Here is an 18,968-nt window from a genome sequence, read left to right as displayed (position 1 = left end):
GTGCCTAGCTTTTTTTTTGTCATGCCATGTTGTATTGTGGGGTCTTTACACTTGTGACATTGCTGTGAACGTTGTAAGTGCAAACATTGGCAGGTGCAGTCAGAAGAGTCAGATCTGTACACACCCAGGGCTGTCAGGATGGCCGAGTGGTCTAAGGCGCCAGACTCAAGAGAGCTTGATCTTCAGTGCAACTGAGACTTCTGGTCTCCTCATGGAGGCGTGGGTTCAAATCCCACTTCTGACAGGTTTCTTTTACACCCTTAAATCGTCCTGTTTTTTGCAGTGCATTCCCCACACACCACAATCTTTGCACGGACCTGTAACATATGACGAGAAATCCACCAACGATCAGGCTGGGCCCTCAATCACAATTCCATGTATTCCTGGAAGGGACACCTCAGGCACACCTTCCGTTAAATTTGCACTCCATCACACAAACTGCCGTGCTGGTTTCTCATTAAGCAGTTGATCCCATCTTTGTTGTGAGGCTCTCCTGCCACCTTTTGGGCGGAGAAGGCACTGTCCCTGCAACAACACAGGCAGACATGTTCAACAGGGCTTCCTGGTTATGTGGGAGGAGCAGATTGTCATTGGTCCCCCCTTGCGAATTTTAATTTACATAAGGAAGACAGAGAGGTATCTGGGAGTAGGCAGTACACACGGACATTGAACTCTATCTTGTGATTTGCAGCCAATTCTAGATTGAGGCAGGAGGAAAGGAGGTGACTTGCCCAAAAATGGCCATCCTGGAAATTCAGCCACCCTGGGGCTCCCAGGTTAGTGTTTCAGTCCTGCGAGCCACTCATATAAATCTCGCCTGATCGAGCCTGATCGAGCGCTGAGTGAGCGTGTTTGAATCCAAGAATCAAATGCCTCTGTCTTAGGAGCAAGAATTGGCAGGCCCTCCCTTGCATCTGGGGTGGAAGTCTATGGGGCAAGTGTCCAGGACTTGCAGAGGAGTACAAGTGCCAGAAAGTGCCTGCAGTTCTCATCAGCGCCTTTTTTCTGCTCTCTGGCAGCTAGGATATCGACTGATCCCTTCCTTGCAAGAGTGAAAAAAACAACACCTTGAGAGAAAACATGACTTTTTGTGGTTCACATAGAGAGAGAGCAGCCAAATAGCCCTGCTTTGTTTCTGAAAGACGCATCAGAAATTGCTTAAAATGCCGACTGGGGAATCAGGCTCGTTGGTCTAGGGGTATGATTCTCGCTTCGGGTGCGAGAGGTCCCGGGTTCAAATCCCGGACGAGCCCATGCTGTGGAATTATTTTTAGGCTGCTTATTATATAGGGCCATTTCTTCTTTTCAATGCTATAAGACGCCGTGTATGGTGAGAAAGTTCCTTTCCCTCTACGCTATTTCCCACTTTTGGCGTATAGAATTTCAGTGCCGGACTTCTTTGCAACTGCTTTTCTGGGGTGGACCATCAGTGTAGGAAAATTAAATGCAAAGTGTTTTTCTAGTGTGGTTTCAGGTATGGTTTTAAAATCGCCTTTTGGAATAAAAGGGGTCCTCGTTCCTTTCTTCCAAAGAAAGAGATCGGGTAAGGAGGGTCCAACTTTGAGCTTCATGGTCATTGGCCCTTGGTCTGTGCATTCCAGCCCACTACATGCCAAGAAGATTCCTGCTAGCGTGTCTGTTTCTGTAGTGTAGTGGTTATCACGTTCGCTTTACACGCGAAAGGTCCCTGGTTCGAGACCGGGCAGAAACAGCAACTTTCTGTTTTTCACACAGTTTGCATTTACTCTCTCAATTTATAGGAAAGCTGAGATAATGGAAGCTGTCTATCCCTCACCAGCGTGACGTACTGTGCTCCAGGGGTATCAGTGACAGCTCAAAAAGAGAAGTGACGATAGTTTGCGCTATTCGTTTGCACGTCCTTGTGTACTGAAGGTTGGGCCTACTTCATGAAAGCAAGGCATGAGAGCAGAAATGGTTTTATTGACCTCACCGAGAGCATACACCTAGAACAAACAAAATGTCTGAAGGATAGAGGCATTTTCATTTCTTGTTCGATGACGGCCATGGAAAAGACAGCAACCATATTGCAGAAGAGAGCAGCATGTGCAGTTGCTTGCTTTGGGTGAAGCATTCACTAACTCGCTGCCACTAATCCCCGGAGCCGGTGCGAAAGGCGACTCTTGTGTGCCTCGGCTCGTTGGTCTAGGGGTATGATTCTCGCTTAGGGTGCGAGAGGTCCCGGGTTCAAATCCCTGACGAGCCCTTTTTCAGAGGTATACATACGAATCCTACTCAAAACTCACAATGCCTGACTATTTCTCATTACACTCGCCGCATTGTTGCACAAAATATTTTGAACCTCATAAGAAACATGGATCACCATGCTTTTTCTGCCTTCATGCTTAGTCTCTGTGTGTCCCAGGTGATGCTTTCCCAAGCTGTACTTGCTGACATTTAGGCATCAGATATTTGTCTGTCGATGCCTGCATAAGTCAATTTTTAATACGTCTAATTGCAAGTATGTTGGCTGATATCTCTGCAGTTTTCACACTTGCTCCTCGCTTTCTGAGTGGCTGCTGATACAGCAGAATAGAAGTAGAGAGAACCCTTGAGAGGAACCTTGCTCTAACAGTAAAACACAGCAAGTGAGTTTCTGTAGTGTAGTGGTCATCACGTTCGCCTAACACGCGAAAGGTCCCCGGTTCGAGACCGGGCAGAAACACTGTGCATGAGCTGCTTTTATGTGCACCCTCTAAAACCTTATTATCTCAATGCAAGCTTAAGAAGAGGCGGTCCTTGAACCCAGAGAGCCATGGGAAACTTCCTTTACTTTTGCAAGACGAAACAAAGTAATCCGCATCCATCAGTGGTCGCTCTTGTGCCTAGCTTTTTTTTTGTCATGCCATGTTGTATTGTGGGGTCTTTACACTTGTGACATTGCTGTGAACGTTGTAAGTGCAAACATTGGCAGGTGCAGTCAGAAGAGTCAGATCTGTACACACCCAGGGCTGTCAGGATGGCCGAGTGGTCTAAGGCGCCAGACTCAAGAGAGCTTGATCTTCAGTGCAACTGAGACTTCTGGTCTCCTCATGGAGGCGTGGGTTCAAATCCCACTTCTGACAGGTTTCTTTTACACCCTTAAATCGTCCTGTTTTTTGCAGTGCATTCCCCACACACCACAATCTTTGCACGGACCTGTAACATATGACGAGAAATCCACCAACGATCAGGCTGGGCCCTCAATCACAATTCCATGTATTCCTGGAAGGGACACCTCAGGCACACCTTCAGTTAAATTTGCACTCCATCACACAAACTGCCGTGCTGGTTTCTCATTAAGCAGTTGATCCCATCTTTGTTGTGAGGCTCTCCTGCCACCTTTTGGGCGGAGAAGGCACTGTCCCTGCAACAACACAGGCAGACATGTTCAACAGGGCTTCCTGGTTATGTGGGAGGAGCAGATTGTCATTGGTCCCCCCTTGCGAATTTTAATTTACATAAGGAAGACAGAGAGGTATCTGGGAGTAGGCAGTACACACGGACATTGAACTCTATCTTGTGATTTGCAGCCAATTCTAGATTGAGGCAGGAGGAAAGGAGGTGACTTGCCCAAAAATGGCCATCCTGGAAATTCAGCCACCCTGGGGCTCCCAGGTTAGTGTTTCAGTCCTGCGAGCCACTCATATAAATCTCGCCTGATCGAGCCTGATCGAGCGCTGAGTGAGCGTGTTTGAATCCAAGAATCAAATGCCTCTGTCTTAGGAGCAAGAATTGGCAGGCCCTCCCTTGCATCTGGGGTGGAAGTCTATGGGGCAAGTGTCCAGGACTTGCAGAGGAGTACAAGTGCCAGAAAGTGCCTGCAGTTCTCATCAGCGCCTTTTTTCTGCTCTCTGGCAGCTAGGATATCGACTGATCCCTTCCTTGCAAGAGTGAAAAAAACAACACCTTGAGAGAAAACATGACTTTTTGTGGTTCACATAGAGAGAGAGCAGCCAAATAGCCCTGCTTTGTTTCTGAAAGACGCATCAGAAATTGCTTAAAATGCCGACTGGGGAATCAGGCTCGTTGGTCTAGGGGTATGATTCTCGCTTCGGGTGCGAGAGGTCCCGGGTTCAAATCCCGGACGAGCCCATGCTGTGGAATTATTTTTAGGCTGCTTATTATATAGGGCCATTTCTTCTTTTCAATGCTATAAGACGCCGTGTATGGTGAGAAAGTTCCTTTCCCTCTACGCTATTTCCCACTTTTGGCGTATAGAATTTCAGTGCCGGACTTCTTTGCAACTGCTTTTCTGGGGTGGACCATCAGTGTAGGAAAATTAAATGCAAAGTGTTTTTCTAGTGTGGTTTCAGGTATGGTTTTAAAATCGCCTTTTGGAATAAAAGGGGTCCTCGTTCCTTTCTTCCAAAGAAAGAGATCGGGTAAGGAGGGTCCAACTTTGAGCTTCATGGTCATTGGCCCTTGGTCTGTGCATTCCAGCCCACTACATGCCAAGAAGATTCCTGCTAGCGTGTCTGTTTCTGTAGTGTAGTGGTTATCACGTTCGCTTTACACGCGAAAGGTCCCTGGTTCGAGACCGGGCAGAAACAGCAGCTTTCTGTTTTTCACACAGTTTGCATTTACTCTCTCAATTTATAGGAAAGCTGAGATAATGGAAGCTGTCTATCCCTCACCAGCGTGACGTACTGTGCTCCAGGGGTATCAGTGACAGCTCAAAAAGAGAAGTGACGATAGTTTGCGCTATTCGTTTGCACGTCCTTGTGTACTGAAGGTTGGGCCTACTTCATGAAAGCAAGGCATGAGAGCAGAAATGGTTTTATTGACCTCACCGAGAGCATACACCTAGAACAAACAAAATGTCTGAAGGATAGAGGCATTTTCATTTCTTGTTCGATGACGGCCATGGAAAAGACAGCAACCATATTGCAGAAGAGAGCAGCATGTGCAGTTGCTTGCTTTGGGTGAAGCATTCACTAACTCGCTGCCACTAATCCCCGGAGCCGGTGCGAAAGGCGACTCTTGTGTGCCTCGGCTCGTTGGTCTAGGGGTATGATTCTCGCTTAGGGTGCGAGAGGTCCCGGGTTCAAATCCCTGACGAACCCTTTTTCAGAGGTATACATACGAATCCTACTCAAAACTCACAATGCCTGACTATTTCTCATTACACTCGCCGCATTGTTGCACAAAATATTTTGAACCTCATAAGAAACATGGATCACCATGCTTTTTCTGCCTTCATGCTTAGTCTCTGTGTGTCCCAGGTGATGCTTTCCCAAGCTGTACTTGCTGGCATTTAGGCATCAGATATTTGTCTGTCGATGCCTGCATAAGTCAATTTTTAATACGTCTAATTGCAAGTATGTTGGCTGATATCTCTGCAGTTTTCACACTTGCTCCTCGCTTTCTGAGTGGCTGCTGATACAGCAGAATAGAAGTAGAGAGAACCCTTGAGAGGAACCTTGCTCTAACAGTAAAACACAGCAAGTGAGTTTCTGTAGTGTAGTGGTCATCACGTTCGCCTAACACGCGAAAGGTCCCCGGTTCGAGACCGGGCAGAAACACTGTGCATGAGCTGCTTTTATGTGCACCCTCTAAAACCTTATTATCTCAATGCAAGCTTAAGAAGAGGCGGTCCTTGAACCCAGCGAGCCATGGGAAACTTCCTTTACTTTTGCAAGACGAAACAAAGTAATCCGCATCCATCAGTGGTCGCTCTTGTGCCTAGCTTTTTTTTGTCATGCCATGTTGTATTGTGGGGTCTTTACACTTGTGACATTGCTGTGAACGTTGTAAGTGCAAACATTGGCAGGTGCAGTCAGAAGAGTCAGATCTGTACACACCCAGGGCTGTCAGGATGGCCGAGTGGTCTAAGGCGCCAGACTCAAGAGAGCTTGATCTTCAGTGCAACTGAGACTTCTGGTCTCCTCATGGAGGCGTGGGTTCAAATCCCACTTCTGACAGGTTTCTTTTACACCCTTAAATCGTCCTGTTTTTTGCAGTGCATTCCCCACACACCACAATCTTTGCACGGACCTGTAACATATGACGAGAAATCCACCAACGATCAGGCTGGGCCCTCAATCACAATTCCATGTATTCCTGGAAGGGACACCTCAGGCACACCTTCAGTTAAATTTGCACTCCATCACACAAACTGCCGTGCTGGTTTCTCATTAAGCAGTTGATCCCATCTTTGTTGTGAGGCTCTCCTGCCACCTTTTGGGCGGAGAAGGCACTGTCCCTGCAACAACACAGGCAGACATGTTCAACAGGGCTTCCTGGTTATGTGGGAGGAGCAGATTGTCATTGGTCCCCCCTTGCGAATTTTAATTTACATAAGGAAGACAGAGAGGTATCTGGGAGTAGGCAGTACACACGGACATTGAACTCTATCTTGTGATTTGCAGCCAATTCTAGATTGAGGCAGGAGGAAAGGAGGTGACTTGCCCAAAAATGGCCATCCTGGAAATTCAGCCACCCTGGGGCTCCCAGGTTAGTGTTTCAGTCCTGCGAGCCACTCATATAAATCTCGCCTGATCGAGCCTGATCGAGCGCTGAGTGAGCGTGTTTGAATCCAAGAATCAAATGCCTCTGTCTTAGGAGCAAGAATTGGCAGGCCCTCCCTTGCATCTGGGGTGGAAGTCTATGGGGCAAGTGTCCAGGACTTGCAGAGGAGTACAAGTGCCACAAAGTGCCTGCAGTTCTCATCAGCGCCTTTTTTCTGCTCTCTGGCAGCTAGGATATCGACTGATCCCTTCCTTGCAAGAGTGAAAAAAACAACACCTTGAGAGAAAACATGACTTTTTGTGGTTCACATAGAGAGAGAGCAGCCAAATAGCCCTGCTTTGTTTCTGAAAGACGCATCAGAAATTGCTTAAAATGCCGACTGGGGAATCAGGCTCGTTGGTCTAGGGGTATGATTCTCGCTTCGGGTGCGAGAGGTCCCGGGTTCAAATCCCGGACGAGCCCATGCTGTGGAATTATTTTTAGGCTGCTTATTATATAGGGTCATTTCTTCTTTTCAATGCTATAAGACGCCGTGTATGGTGAGAAAGTTCCTTTCCCTCTACGCTATTTCCCACTTTTGGCGTATAGAATTTCAGTGCCGGACTTCTTTGCAACTGCTTTTCTGGGGTGGACCATCAGTGTAGGAAAATTAAATGCAAAGTGTTTTTCTAGTGTGGTTTCAGGTATGGTTTTAAAATCGCCTTTTGGAATAAAAGGGGTCCTCGTTCCTTTCTTCCAAAGAAAGAGATCGGGTAAGGAGGGTCCAACTTTGAGCTTCATGGTCATTGGCCCTTGGTCTGTGCATTCCAGCCCACTACATGCCAAGAAGATTCCTGCTAGCGTGTCTGTTTCTGTAGTGTAGTGGTTATCACGTTCGCTTTACACGCGAAAGGTCCCTGGTTCGAGACCGGGCAGAAACAGCAGCTTTCTGTTTTTCACACAGTTTGCATTTACTCTCTCAATTTATAGGAAAGCTGAGATAATGGAAGCTGTCTATCCCTCACCAGCGTGACGTACTGTGCTCCAGGGGTATCAGTGACAGCTCAAAAAGAGAAGTGACGATAGTTTGCGCTATTCGTTTGCACGTCCTTGTGTACTGAAGGTTGGGCCTACTTCATGAAAGCAAGGCATGAGAGCAGAAATGGTTTTATTGACCTCACCGAGAGCATACACCTAGAACAAACAAAATGTCTGAAGGATAGAGGCATTTTCATTTCTTGTTCGATGACGGCCATGGAAAAGACAGCAACCATATTGCAGAAGAGAGCAGCATGTGCAGTTGCTTGCTTTGGGTGAAGCATTCACTAACTCGCTGCCACTAATCCCCGGAGCCGGTGCGAAAGGCGACTCTTGTGTGCCTCGGCTCGTTGGTCTAGGGGTATGATTCTCGCTTAGGGTGCGAGAGGTCCCGGGTTCAAATCCCTGACGAGCCCTTTTTCAGAGGTATACATACGAATCCTACTCAAAACTCACAATGCCTGACTATTTCTCATTACACTCGCCGCATTGTTGCACAAAATATTTTGAACCTCATAAGAAACATGGATCACCATGCTTTTTCTGCCTTCATGCTTAGTCTCTGTGTGTCCCAGGTGATGCTTTCCCAAGCTGTACTTGCTGGCATTTAGGCATCAGATATTTGTCTGTCGATGCCTGCATAAGTCAATTTTTAATACGTCTAATTGCAAGTATGTTGGCTGATATCTCTGCAGTTTTCACACTTGCTCCTCGCTTTCTGAGTGGCTGCTGATACAGCAGAATAGAAGTAGAGAGAACCCTTGAGAGGAACCTTGCTCTAACAGTAAAACACAGCAAGTGAGTTTCTGTAGTGTAGTGGTCATCACGTTCGCCTAACACGCGAAAGGTCCCCGGTTCGAGACCGGGCAGAAACACTGTGCATGAGCTGCTTTTATGTGCACCCTCTAAAACCTTATTATCTCAATGCAAGCTTAAGAAGAGGCGGTCCTTGAACCCAGCGAGCCATGGGAAACTTCCTTTACTTTTGCAAGACAAAACAAAGTAATCCGCATCCATCAGTGGTCGCTCTTGTGCCTAGCTTTTTTTTGTCATGCCATGTTGTATTGTGGGGTCTTTACACTTGTGACATTGCTGTGAACGTTGTAAGTGCAAACATTGGCAGGTGCAGTCAGAAGAGTCAGATCTGTGCACACCCAGGGCTGTCAGGATGGCCGAGTGGTCTAAGGCGCCAGACTCAAGAGAGCTTGATCTTCAGTGCAACTGAGACTTCTGGTCTCCTCATGGAGGCGTGGGTTCAAATCCCACTTCTGACAGGTTTCTTTTACACCCTTAAATCGTCCTGTTTTTTGCAGTGCATTCCCCACACACCACAATCTTTGCACGGACCTGTAACATATGACGAGAAATCCACCAACGATCAGGCTGGGCCCTCAATCACAATTCCATGTATTCCTGGAAGGGACACCTCAGGCACACCTTCCGTTAAATTTGCACTCCATCACACAAACTGCCGTGCTGGTTTCTCATTAAGCAGTTGATCCCATCTTTGTTGTGAGGCTCTCCTGCCACCTTTTGGGCGGAGAAGGCACTGTCCCTGCAACAACACAGGCAGACATGTTCAACAGGGCTTCTTGGTTATGTGGGAGGAGCAGATTGTCATTGGTCCCCCCTTGCGAATTTTAATTTACATAAGGAAGACAGAGAGGTATCTGGGAGTAGGCAGTACACACGGACATTGAACTCTATCTTGTGATTTGCAGCCAATTCTAGATTGAGGCAGGAGGAAAGGAGGTGACTTGCCCAAAAATGGCCATCCTGGGAATTCAGCCACCCTGGGGCTCCCAGGTTAGTGTTTCAGTCCTGCGAGCCACTCATATAAATCTCGCCTGATCGAGCCTGATCGAGCGCTGAGTGAGCGTGTTTGAATCTAAGAATCAAATGCCTCTGTCTTAGGAGCAAGAATTGGCAGGCCCTCCCTTGCATCTGGGGTGGAAGTCTATGGGGCAAGTGTCCAGGACTTGCAGAGGAGTACAAGTGCCAGAAAGTGCCACAGTTCTCATCAGCGCCTTTTTTCTGCTCTCTGGCAGCTAGGATATCGACTGATCCCTTCCTTGCAAGAGTGAAAAAAACAACACCTTGAGAGAAAACATGACTTTTTGTGGTTCACATAGAGAGAGAGCAGCCAAATAGCCCTGCTTTGTTTCTGAAAGACGCATCAGAAATTGCTTAAAATGCCAACTGGGTAATCAGGCTCGTTGGTCTAGGGGTATGATTCTCGCTTCGGGTGCGAGAGGTCCCGGATTCAAATCCCGGACGAGCCCATGCTGTGGAATTATTTTTAGGCTTCTTATTATATAGGGCCATTTCTTCTTTTCAATGCTATAAGACGCCGTGTATGGTGAGAAAGTTCCTTTCCCTCTACGCTATTTCCCACTTTTGGCGTATAGAATTTCAGTGCCGGACTTCTTTGCAACTGCTTTTCTGGGGTGGACCATCAGTGTAGGAAAATTAAATGCAAAGTGTTTTTCTAGTGTGGTTTCAGGTATGGTTTTAAAATCGCCTTTTGGAATAAAAGGGGTCCTCGTTCCTTTCTTCCAAAGAAAGAGATCGGGTAAGGAGGGTCCAACTTTGAGCTTCATGGACATTGGCCCTTGGTCTGTGCATTCCAGCCCACTACATGCCAAGAAGATTCCTGCAAGCGTGTCTGTTTCTGTAGTGTAGTGGTTATCACGTTCGCTTTACACGCGAAAGGTCCCTGGTTCGAGACCGGGCAGAAACAGCAACTTTCTGTTTTTCACACAGTTTGCATTTACTCTCTCAATTTATAGGAAAGCTGAGATAATGGAAGCTGTCTATCCCTCACCAGCGTGACGTACTGTGCTCCAGGGGTATCAGTGACAGCTCAAAAAGAGAAGTGACGATAGTTTGCGCTATTCGTTTGCACGTCCTTGTGTACTGAAGGTTGGGCCTACTTCATGAAAGCAAGGCATGAGAGCAGAAATGGTTTTATTGACCTCACCGAGAGCATACACCTAGAACAAACAAAATGTCTGAAGGATAGAGGCATTTTCATTTCTTGTTCGATGACGGCCATGGAAAAGACAGCAACCATATTGCAGAAGAGAGCAGCATGTGCAGTTGCTTGCTTTGGGTGAAGCATTCACTAACTCGCTGCCAATAATCCCCGGAGCCGGTGCGAAAGGCGACTCTTGTGTGCCTCGGCTCGTTGGTCTAGGGGTATGATTCTCGCTTAGGGTGCGAGAGGTCCCGGGTTCAAATCCCTGACGAGCCCTTTTTCAGAGGTATACATACGAATCCTACTCAAAACTCACAATGCCTGACTATTTCTCATTACACTCGCCGCATTGTTGCACAAAATATTTTGAACCTCATAAGAAACATGGATCACCATGCTTTTTCTGCCTTCATGCTTAGTCTCTGTGTGTCCCAGGTGATGCTTTCCCAAGCTGTACTTGCTGGCATTTAGGCATCAGATATTTGTCTGTCGATGCCTGCATAAGTCAATTTTTAATACGTCTAATTGCAAGTATGTTGGCTGATATCTCTGCAGTTTTCACACTTGCTCCTCGCTTTCTGAGTGGCTGCTGATACAGCAGAATAGAAGTAGAGAGAACCCTTGAGAGGAACCTTGCTCTAACAGTAAAACACAGCAAGTGAGTTTCTGTAGTGTAGTGGTCATCACGTTCGCCTAACACGCGAAAGGTCCCCGGTTCGAGACCGGGCAGAAACACTGTGCATGAGCTGCTTTTATGTGCACCCTCTAAAACCTTATTATCTCAATGCAAGCTTAAGAAGAGGCGGTCCTTGAACCCAGAGAGCCATGGGAAACTTCCTTTACTTTTGCAAGACGAAACAAAGTAATCCGCATCCATCAGTGGTCGCTCTTGTGCCTAGCTTTTTTTTGTCATGCCATGTTGTATTGTGGGGTCTTTACACTTGTGACATTGCTGTGAACGTTGTAAGTGCAAACATTGGCAGGTGCAGTCAGAAGAGTCAGATCTGTGCACACCCAGGGCTGTCAGGATGGCCGAGTGGTCTAAGGCGCCAGACTCAAGAGAGCTTGATCTTCAGTGCAACTGAGACTTCTGGTCTCCTCATGGAGGCGTGGGTTCAAATCCCACTTCTGACAGGTTTCTTTTACACCCTTAAATCGTCCTGTTTTTTGCAGTGCATTCCCCACACACCACAATCTTTGCACGGACCTGTAACATATGACGAGAAATCCACCAACGATCAGGCTGGGCCCTCAATCACAATTCCATGTATTCCTGGAAGGGACACCTCAGGCACACCTTCCGTTAAATTTGCACTCCATCACACAAACTGCCGTGCTGGTTTCTCATTAAGCAGTTGATCCCATCTTTGTTGTGAGGCTCTCCTGCCACCTTTTGGGCGGAGAAGGCACTGTCCCTGCAACAACACAGGCAGACATGTTCAACAGGGCTTCTTGGTTATGTGGGAGGAGCAGATTGTCATTGGTCCCCCCTTGCGAATTTTAATTTACATAAGGAAGACAGAGAGGTATCTGGGAGTAGGCAGTACACACGGACATTGAACTCTATCTTGTGATTTGCAGCCATTTCTAGATTGAGGCAGGAGGAAAGGAGGTGACTTGCCCAAAAATGGCCATCCTGGGAATTCAGCCACCCTGGGGCTCCCAGGTTAGTGTTTCAGTCCTGCGAGCCACTCATATAAATCTCGCCTGATCGAGCCTGATCGAGCGCTGAGTGAGCGTGTTTGAATCCAAGAATCAAATGCCTCTGTCTTAGGAGCAAGAATTGGCAGGCCCTCCCTTGCATCTGGGGTGGAAGTCTATGGGGCAAGTGTCCAGGACTTGCAGAGGAGTACAAGTGCCAGAAAGTGCCTGCAGTTCTCATCAGCGCCTTTTTTCTGCTCTCTGGCAGCTAGGATATCGACTGATCCCTTCCTTGCAAGAGTGAAAAAAACAACACCTTGAGAGAAAACATGACTTTTTGTGGTTCACATAGAGAGAGAGCAGCCAAATAGCCCTGCTTTGTTTCTGAAAGACGCATCAGAAATTGCTTAAAATGCCGACTGGGGAATCAGGCTCGTTGGTCTAGGGGTATGATTCTCGCTTCGGGTGCGAGAGGTCCCGGGTTCAAATCCCGGACGAGCCCATGCTGTGGAATTATTTTTAGGCTGCTTATTATATAGGGCCATTTCTTCTTTTCAATGCTATAAGACGCCGTGTATGGTGAGAAAGTTCCTTTCCCTCTACGCTATTTCCCACTTTTGGCGTATAGAATTTCAGTGCCGGACTTCTTTGCAACTGCTTTTCTGGGGTGGACCATCAGTGTAGGAAAATTAAATGCAAAGTGTTTTTCTAGTGTGGTTTCAGGTATGGTTTTAAAATCGCCTTTTGGAATAAAAGGGGTCCTCGTTCCTTTCTTCCAAAGAAAGAGATCGGGTAAGGAGGGTCCAACTTTGAGCTTCATGGTCATTGGCCCTTGGTCTGTGCATTCCAGCCCACTACATGCCAAGAAGATTCCTGCTAGCGTGTCTGTTTCTGTAGTGTAGTGGTTATCACGTTTGCTTTACACGCGAAAGGTCCCTGGTTCGAGACCGGGCAGAAACAGCAGCTTTCTGTTTTTCACACAGTTTGCATTTACTCTCTCAATTTATAGGAAAGCTGAGATAATGGAAGCTGTCTATCCCTCACCAGCGTGACGTACTGTGCTCCAGGGGTATCAGTGACAGCTCAAAAAGAGAAGTGACGATAGTTTGCGCTATTCGTTTGCACGTCCTTGTGTACTGAAGGTTGGGCCTACTTCATGAAAGCAAGGCATGAGAGCAGAAATGGTTTTATTGACCTCACCGAGAGCATACACCTAGAACAAACAAAATGTCTGAAGGATAGAGGCATTTTCATTTCTTGTTCGATGACGGCCATGGAAAAGACAGCAACCATATTGCAGAAGAGAGCAGCATGTGCAGTTGCTTGCTTTGGGTGAAGCATTCACTAACTCGCTGCCACTAATCCCCGGAGCCGGAGCGAAAGGCGACTCTTGTGTGCCTCGGCTCGTTGGTCTAGGGGTATGATTCTCGCTTAGGGTGCGAGAGGTCCCGGGTTCAAATCCCTGACGAGCCCTTTTTCAGAGGTATACATACGAATCCTACTCAAAACTCACAATGCCTGACTATTTCTCATTACACTCGCCGCATTGTTGCACAAAATATTTTGAACCTCATAAGAAACATGGATCACCATGCTTTTTCTGCCTTCATGCTTAGTCTCTGTGTGTCCCAGGTGATGCTTTCCCAAGCTGTACTTGCTGGCATTTAGGCATCAGATATTTGTCTGTCGATGCCTGCATAAGTCAATTTTTAATACGTCTAATTGCAAGTATGTTGGCTGATATCTCTGCAGTTTTCACACTTGCTCCTCGCTTTCTGAGTGGCTGCTGATACAGCAGAATAGAAGTAGAGAGAACCCTTGAGAGGAACCTTGCTCTAACAGTAAAACACAGCAAGTGAGTTTCTGTAGTGTAGTGGTCATCACGTTCGCCTAACACGCGAAAGGTCCCCGGTTCGAGACTGGGCAGAAACACTGTGCATGAGCTGCTTTTATGTGCACCCTCTAAAACCTTATTATCTCAATGCAAGCTTAAGAAGAGGCGGTCCTTGAACCCAGCGAGCCATGGGAAACTTCCTTTACTTTTGCAAGACGAAACAAAGTAATCCGCATCCATCAGTGGTCGCTCTTGTGCCTAGCTTTTTTTTGTCATGCCATGTTGTATTGTGGGGTCTTTACACTTGTGACATTGCTGTGAACGTTGTAAGTGCAAACATTGGCAGGTGCAGTCAGAAGAGTCAGATCTGTGCACACCCAGGGCTGTCAGGATGGCCGAGTGGTCTAAGGCGCCAGACTCAAGAGAGCTTGATCTTCAGTGCAACTGAGACTTCTGGTCTCCTCATGGAGGCGTGGGTTCAAATCCCACTTCTGACAGGTTTCTTTTACACCCTTAAATCGTCCTGTTTTTTGCAGTGCATTCCCCACACACCACAATCTTTGCACGGACCTGTAACATATGACGAGAAATCCACCAACGATCAGGCTGGGCCCTCAATCACAATTCCATGTATTCCTGGAAGGGACACCTCAGGCACACCTTCCGTTAAATTTGCACTCCATCACACAAACTGCTGTGCTGGTTTCTCATTAAGCAGTTGATCCCATCTTTGTTGTGAGGCTCTCCTGCCACCTTTTGGGCGGAGAAGGCACTGTCCCTGCAACAACACAGGCAGACATGTTCAACAGGGCTTCCTGGTTATGTGGGAGGAGCAGATTGTCATTGGTCCCCCCTTGCGAATTTTAATTTACATAAGGAAGACAGAGAGGTATCTGGGAGTAGGCAGTACACACGGACATTGAACTCTATCTTGTGATTTGCAGCCAATTCTAGATTGAGGCAGGAGGAAAGGAGGTGACTTGCCCAAAAATGGCCATCCTGGAAATTCAGCCACCCTGGGGCTCCCAGGTTAGTGTTTCAGTCCTGCGAGCCACTCATATAAATCTCGCCTGATCGAGCCTGATCGAGCGCTGAGTGAGCGTGTTTGAATCCAAGAATCAAATGCCTCTGTCTTAGGAGCAAGAATTGGCAGGCCCTCCCTTGCATCTGGGGTGGAAGTCTATGGGGCAAGTGTCCAGGACTTGCAGAGGAGTACAAGTGCCAGAAAGTGCCACAGTTCTCATCAGCGCCTTTTTTCTGCTCTCTGGCAGCTAGGATATCGACTGATCCCTTCCTTGCAAGAGTGAAAAAAACAACACCTTGAGAGAAAACATTACTTTTTGTGGTTCACATAGAGAGAGAGCAGCCAAATAGCCCTGCTTTGTTTCTGAAAGACGCATCAGAAATTGCTTAAAATGCCAACTGGGTAATCAGGCTCGTTGGTCTAGGGGTATGATTCTCGCTTCGGGTGCGAGAGGTCCCGGATTCAAATCCCGGACGAGCCCATGCTGTGGAATTATTTTTAGGCTTCTTATTATATAGGGCCATTTCTTCTTTTCAATGCTATAAGACGCCGTGTATGGTGAGAAAGTTCCTTTCCCTCTACGCTATTTCCCACTTTTGGCGTATCGAATTTCAGTGCCGGACTTCTTTGCAACTGCTTTTCTGGGGTGGACCATCAGTGTAGGAAAATTAAATGCAAAGTGTTTTTCTAGTGTGGTTTCAGGTATGGTTTTAAAATCGCCTTTTGGAATAAAAGGGGTCCTCGTTCCTTTCTTCCAAAGAAAGAGATCGGGTAAGGAGGGTCCAACTTTGAGCTTCATGGACATTGGCCCTTGGTCTGTGCATTCCAGCCCTCTACATGCCAAGAAGATTCCTGCAAGCGTGTCTGTTTCTGTAGTGTAGTGGTTATCACGTTCGCTTTACACGCGAAAGGTCCCTGGTTCGAGACCGGGCAGAAACAGCAACTTTCTGTTTTTCACACAGTTTGCATTTACTCTCTCAATTTATAGGAAAGCTGAGATAATGGAAGCTGTCTATCCCTCACCAGCGTGACGTACTGTGCTCCAGGGGTATCAGTGACAGCTCAAAAAGAGAAGTGACGATAGTTTGCGCTATTCGTTTGCACGTCCTTGTGTACTGAAGGTTGGGCCTACTTCATGAAAGCAAGGCATGAGAGCAGAAATGGTTTTATTGACCTCACCGAGAGCATACACCTAGAACAAACAAAATGTCTGAAGGATAGAGGCATTTTCATTTCTTGTTCGATGACGGCCATGGAAAAGACAGCAACCATATTGCAGAAGAGAGCAGCATGTGCAGTTGCTTGCTTTGGGTGAAGCATTCACTAACTCGCTGCCACTAATCCCCGGAGCCGGTGCGAAAGGCGACTCTTGTGTGCCTCGGCTCGTTGGTCTAGGGGTATGATTCTCGCTTAGGGTGCGAGAGGTCCCGGGTTCAAATCCCTGACAAGCCCTTTTTCAGAGGTATACATACGAATCCTACTCAAAACTCACAATGCCTGACTATTTCTCATTACACTCGCCGCATTGTTGCACAAAATATTTTGAACCTCATAAGAAACATGGATCACCATGCTTTTTCTGCCTTCATGCTTAGTCTCTGTGTGTCCCAGGTGATGCTTTCCCAAGCTGTACTTGCTGGCATTTAGGCATCAGATATTTGTCTGTCGATGCCTGCATAAGTCAATTTTTAATACGTCTAATTGCAAGTATGTTGGCTGATATCTCTGCAGTTTTCACACTTGCTCCTCGCTTTCTGAGTGGCTGCTGATACAGCAGAATAGAAGTAGAGAGAACCCTTGAGAGGAACCTTGCTCTAACAGTAAAACACAGCAAGTGAGTTTCTGTAGTGTAGTGGTCATCACGTTCGCCTAACACGCGAAAGGTCCCCGGTTCGAGACCGGGCAGAAACACTGTGCATGAGCTGCTTTTATGTGCACCCTCTAAAACCTTATTATCTCAATGCAAGCTTAAGAAGAGGCGGTCCTTGAACCCAGAGAGCCATGGGAAACTTCCTTTACTTTTGCAAGACGAAACAAAGTAATCCGCATCCATCAGTGGTCGCTCTTGTGCCTAGCTTTTTTTTTGTCATGCCATGTTGTATTGTGGGGTCTTTACACTTGTGACATTGCTGTGAACGTTGTAAGTGCAAACATTGGCAGGTGCAGTCAGAAGAGTCAGATCTGTACACACCCAGGGCTGTCAGGATGGCCGAGTGGTCTAAGGCGCCAGACTCAAGAGAGCTTGATCTTCAGTGCAACTGAGACTTCTGGTCTCCTCATGGAGGCGTGGGTTCAAATCCCACTTCTGACAGGTTTCTTTTACACCCTTAAATCGTCCTGTTTTTTGCAGTGCATTCCCCACACACCACAATCTTTGCACGGACCTGTAACATATGACGAGAAATCCACCAACGATCAGGCTGGGCCCTCAATCACAATTCCATGTATTCCTGGAAGGGACACCTCAGGCACACCTTCAGTTAAATTTGCACTCCATCACACAAACTGCCGTGCTGGTTTCTCATTAAGCAGTTGATCCCATCTTTGTTGTGAGGCTCTCCTGCCACCTTTTGGGCGGAGAAGGCACTGTCCCTGCAACAACACAGGCAGACATGTTCAACAGGGCTTCCTGGTTATGTGGGAGGAGCAGATTGTCATTGGTCCCCCCTTGCGAATTTTAATTTACATAAGGAAGACAGAGAGGTATCTGGGAGTAGGCAGTACACACGGACATTGAACTCTATCTTGTGATTTGCAGCCAATTCTAGATTGAGGCAGGAGGAAAGGAGGTGACTTGCCCAAAAATGGCCATCCTGGAAATTCAGCCACCCTGGGGCTCCCAGGTTAGTGTTTCAGTCCTGCGAGCCACTCATATAAATCTCGCCTGATCGAGCCTGATCGAGCGCTGAGTGAGCGTGTTTGAATCCAAGAATCAAATGCCTCTGTCTTAGGAGCAAGAATTGGCAGGCCCTCCCTTGCATCTGGGGTGGAAGTCTATGGGGCAAGTGTCCAGGACTTGCAGAGGAGTACAAGTGCCAGAAAGTGCCTGCAGTTCTCATCAGCGCCTTTTTTCTGCTCTCTGGCAGCTAGGATATCGACTGATCCCTTCCTTGCAAGAGTGAAAAAAACAACACCTTGAGAGAAAACATGACTTTTTGTGGTTCACATAGAGAGAGAGCAGCCAAATAGCCCTGCTTTGTTTCTGAAAGACGCATCAGAAATTGCTTAAAATACCGACTGGGGAATCAGGCTCGTTGGTCTAGGGGTATGATTCTCGCTTCGGGTGCGAGAGGTCCCGGGTTCAAATCCCGGACGAGCCCATGCTGTGGAATTATTTTTAGGCTGCTTATTATATAGGGCCATTTCTTCTTTTCAATGCTATAAGACGCCGTGTATGGTGAGAAAGTTCCTTTCCCTCTACGCTATTTCCCACTTTTGGCGTATAGAATTTCAGTGCCGGACTTCTTTGCAACTGCTTTTCTGGGGTGGACCATCAGTGTAGGAAAATTAAATGCAAAGTGTTTTTCTAGTGTGGTTTCAGGTATGGTTTTAAAATCGCCTTTTGGAATAAAAGGGGTCCTCGTTCCTTTCTTCCAAAGAAAGAGATCGGGTAAGGAGGGTCCAACTTTGAGCTTCATGGTCATTGGCCCTTGGTCTGTGCATTCCAGCCCACTACATGCCAAGAAGATTCCTGCTAGCGTGTCTGTTTCTGTAGTGTAGTGGTTATCACGTTCGCTTTACACGTGAAAGGTCCCTGGTTCGAGACCGGGCAGAAACAGCAGCTTTCTGTTTTTCACACAGTTTGCATTTACTCTCTCAATTTATAGGAAAGCTGAGATAATGGAAGCTGTCTATCCCTCACCAGCGTGACGTACTGTGCTCCAGGGGTATCAGTGACAGCTCAAAAAGAGAAGTGACGATAGTTTGCGCTATTCGTTTGCACGTCCTTGTGTACTGAAGGTTGGGCCTACTTCATGAAAGCAAGGCATGAGAGCAGAAATGGTTTT

The 18,968-nt window shown here is 47.1% G+C and overlaps 24 non-coding genes across 24 annotated transcripts; all 24 read left to right on the top strand.

The window, feature by feature from the left end:
- Positions 1-132: 132 nt before the first annotated feature.
- TRNAL-CAA (transfer RNA leucine (anticodon CAA)) lies at positions 133-244 on the top strand. Its single transcript has 2 exons — positions 133-170; positions 199-244. It is a non-coding gene; the product is annotated as a tRNA-Leu (tRNA).
- Positions 245-1,181: 937 nt separating this feature from the next.
- On the top strand, positions 1,182-1,253 carry TRNAP-CGG (transfer RNA proline (anticodon CGG)). Its single transcript has one exon. It is a non-coding gene; the product is annotated as a tRNA-Pro (tRNA).
- Positions 1,254-1,638: 385 nt separating this feature from the next.
- On the top strand, positions 1,639-1,711 carry TRNAV-UAC (transfer RNA valine (anticodon UAC)). The gene has a single exon. It is a non-coding gene; the product is annotated as a tRNA-Val (tRNA).
- An 899-nt stretch (positions 1,712-2,610) lies between these two features.
- TRNAV-AAC (transfer RNA valine (anticodon AAC)) lies at positions 2,611-2,683 on the top strand. The gene has a single exon. It is a non-coding gene; the product is annotated as a tRNA-Val (tRNA).
- Positions 2,684-2,971: 288 nt separating this feature from the next.
- TRNAL-CAA (transfer RNA leucine (anticodon CAA)) lies at positions 2,972-3,083 on the top strand. The gene is made up of 2 exons: positions 2,972-3,009; positions 3,038-3,083. It is a non-coding gene; the product is annotated as a tRNA-Leu (tRNA).
- Positions 3,084-4,020: 937 nt separating this feature from the next.
- Positions 4,021-4,092, top strand: TRNAP-CGG (transfer RNA proline (anticodon CGG)). Its single transcript has one exon. It is a non-coding gene; the product is annotated as a tRNA-Pro (tRNA).
- Positions 4,093-4,477: 385 nt separating this feature from the next.
- Positions 4,478-4,550, top strand: TRNAV-UAC (transfer RNA valine (anticodon UAC)). Its single transcript has one exon. It is a non-coding gene; the product is annotated as a tRNA-Val (tRNA).
- Positions 4,551-5,449: 899 nt separating this feature from the next.
- Positions 5,450-5,522, top strand: TRNAV-AAC (transfer RNA valine (anticodon AAC)). The gene has a single exon. It is a non-coding gene; the product is annotated as a tRNA-Val (tRNA).
- Positions 5,523-5,809: 287 nt separating this feature from the next.
- Positions 5,810-5,921, top strand: TRNAL-CAA (transfer RNA leucine (anticodon CAA)). The gene is made up of 2 exons: positions 5,810-5,847; positions 5,876-5,921. It is a non-coding gene; the product is annotated as a tRNA-Leu (tRNA).
- A 937-nt stretch (positions 5,922-6,858) lies between these two features.
- On the top strand, positions 6,859-6,930 carry TRNAP-CGG (transfer RNA proline (anticodon CGG)). The gene has a single exon. It is a non-coding gene; the product is annotated as a tRNA-Pro (tRNA).
- Positions 6,931-7,315: 385 nt separating this feature from the next.
- On the top strand, positions 7,316-7,388 carry TRNAV-UAC (transfer RNA valine (anticodon UAC)). Its single transcript has one exon. It is a non-coding gene; the product is annotated as a tRNA-Val (tRNA).
- An 899-nt stretch (positions 7,389-8,287) lies between these two features.
- Positions 8,288-8,360, top strand: TRNAV-AAC (transfer RNA valine (anticodon AAC)). The gene has a single exon. It is a non-coding gene; the product is annotated as a tRNA-Val (tRNA).
- A 287-nt stretch (positions 8,361-8,647) lies between these two features.
- Positions 8,648-8,759, top strand: TRNAL-CAA (transfer RNA leucine (anticodon CAA)). The gene is made up of 2 exons: positions 8,648-8,685; positions 8,714-8,759. It is a non-coding gene; the product is annotated as a tRNA-Leu (tRNA).
- A 1,393-nt stretch (positions 8,760-10,152) lies between these two features.
- On the top strand, positions 10,153-10,225 carry TRNAV-UAC (transfer RNA valine (anticodon UAC)). Its single transcript has one exon. It is a non-coding gene; the product is annotated as a tRNA-Val (tRNA).
- An 899-nt stretch (positions 10,226-11,124) lies between these two features.
- TRNAV-AAC (transfer RNA valine (anticodon AAC)) lies at positions 11,125-11,197 on the top strand. Its single transcript has one exon. It is a non-coding gene; the product is annotated as a tRNA-Val (tRNA).
- A 287-nt stretch (positions 11,198-11,484) lies between these two features.
- On the top strand, positions 11,485-11,596 carry TRNAL-CAA (transfer RNA leucine (anticodon CAA)). The gene is made up of 2 exons: positions 11,485-11,522; positions 11,551-11,596. It is a non-coding gene; the product is annotated as a tRNA-Leu (tRNA).
- A 937-nt stretch (positions 11,597-12,533) lies between these two features.
- On the top strand, positions 12,534-12,605 carry TRNAP-CGG (transfer RNA proline (anticodon CGG)). The gene has a single exon. It is a non-coding gene; the product is annotated as a tRNA-Pro (tRNA).
- A 385-nt stretch (positions 12,606-12,990) lies between these two features.
- TRNAV-UAC (transfer RNA valine (anticodon UAC)) lies at positions 12,991-13,063 on the top strand. Its single transcript has one exon. It is a non-coding gene; the product is annotated as a tRNA-Val (tRNA).
- Positions 13,064-14,322: 1,259 nt separating this feature from the next.
- TRNAL-CAA (transfer RNA leucine (anticodon CAA)) lies at positions 14,323-14,434 on the top strand. Its single transcript has 2 exons — positions 14,323-14,360; positions 14,389-14,434. It is a non-coding gene; the product is annotated as a tRNA-Leu (tRNA).
- Positions 14,435-15,827: 1,393 nt separating this feature from the next.
- TRNAV-UAC (transfer RNA valine (anticodon UAC)) lies at positions 15,828-15,900 on the top strand. The gene has a single exon. It is a non-coding gene; the product is annotated as a tRNA-Val (tRNA).
- An 899-nt stretch (positions 15,901-16,799) lies between these two features.
- TRNAV-AAC (transfer RNA valine (anticodon AAC)) lies at positions 16,800-16,872 on the top strand. The gene has a single exon. It is a non-coding gene; the product is annotated as a tRNA-Val (tRNA).
- A 288-nt stretch (positions 16,873-17,160) lies between these two features.
- Positions 17,161-17,272, top strand: TRNAL-CAA (transfer RNA leucine (anticodon CAA)). The gene is made up of 2 exons: positions 17,161-17,198; positions 17,227-17,272. It is a non-coding gene; the product is annotated as a tRNA-Leu (tRNA).
- A 937-nt stretch (positions 17,273-18,209) lies between these two features.
- Positions 18,210-18,281, top strand: TRNAP-CGG (transfer RNA proline (anticodon CGG)). Its single transcript has one exon. It is a non-coding gene; the product is annotated as a tRNA-Pro (tRNA).
- Positions 18,282-18,666: 385 nt separating this feature from the next.
- On the top strand, positions 18,667-18,739 carry TRNAV-UAC (transfer RNA valine (anticodon UAC)). The gene has a single exon. It is a non-coding gene; the product is annotated as a tRNA-Val (tRNA).
- The last annotated feature ends 229 nt before the right edge of the window (positions 18,740-18,968 follow it).

This window comes from Triturus cristatus, chromosome 10 (genome assembly GCF_964204655.1).
Source record: "Triturus cristatus chromosome 10, aTriCri1.1, whole genome shotgun sequence".
Taxonomy (NCBI): Eukaryota; Metazoa; Chordata; class Amphibia; order Caudata; family Salamandridae; genus Triturus; species Triturus cristatus.
The sequence above is the reverse complement of the archived record's forward strand: the minus strand, read 5'-3'. Positions and strand labels throughout refer to the sequence as shown.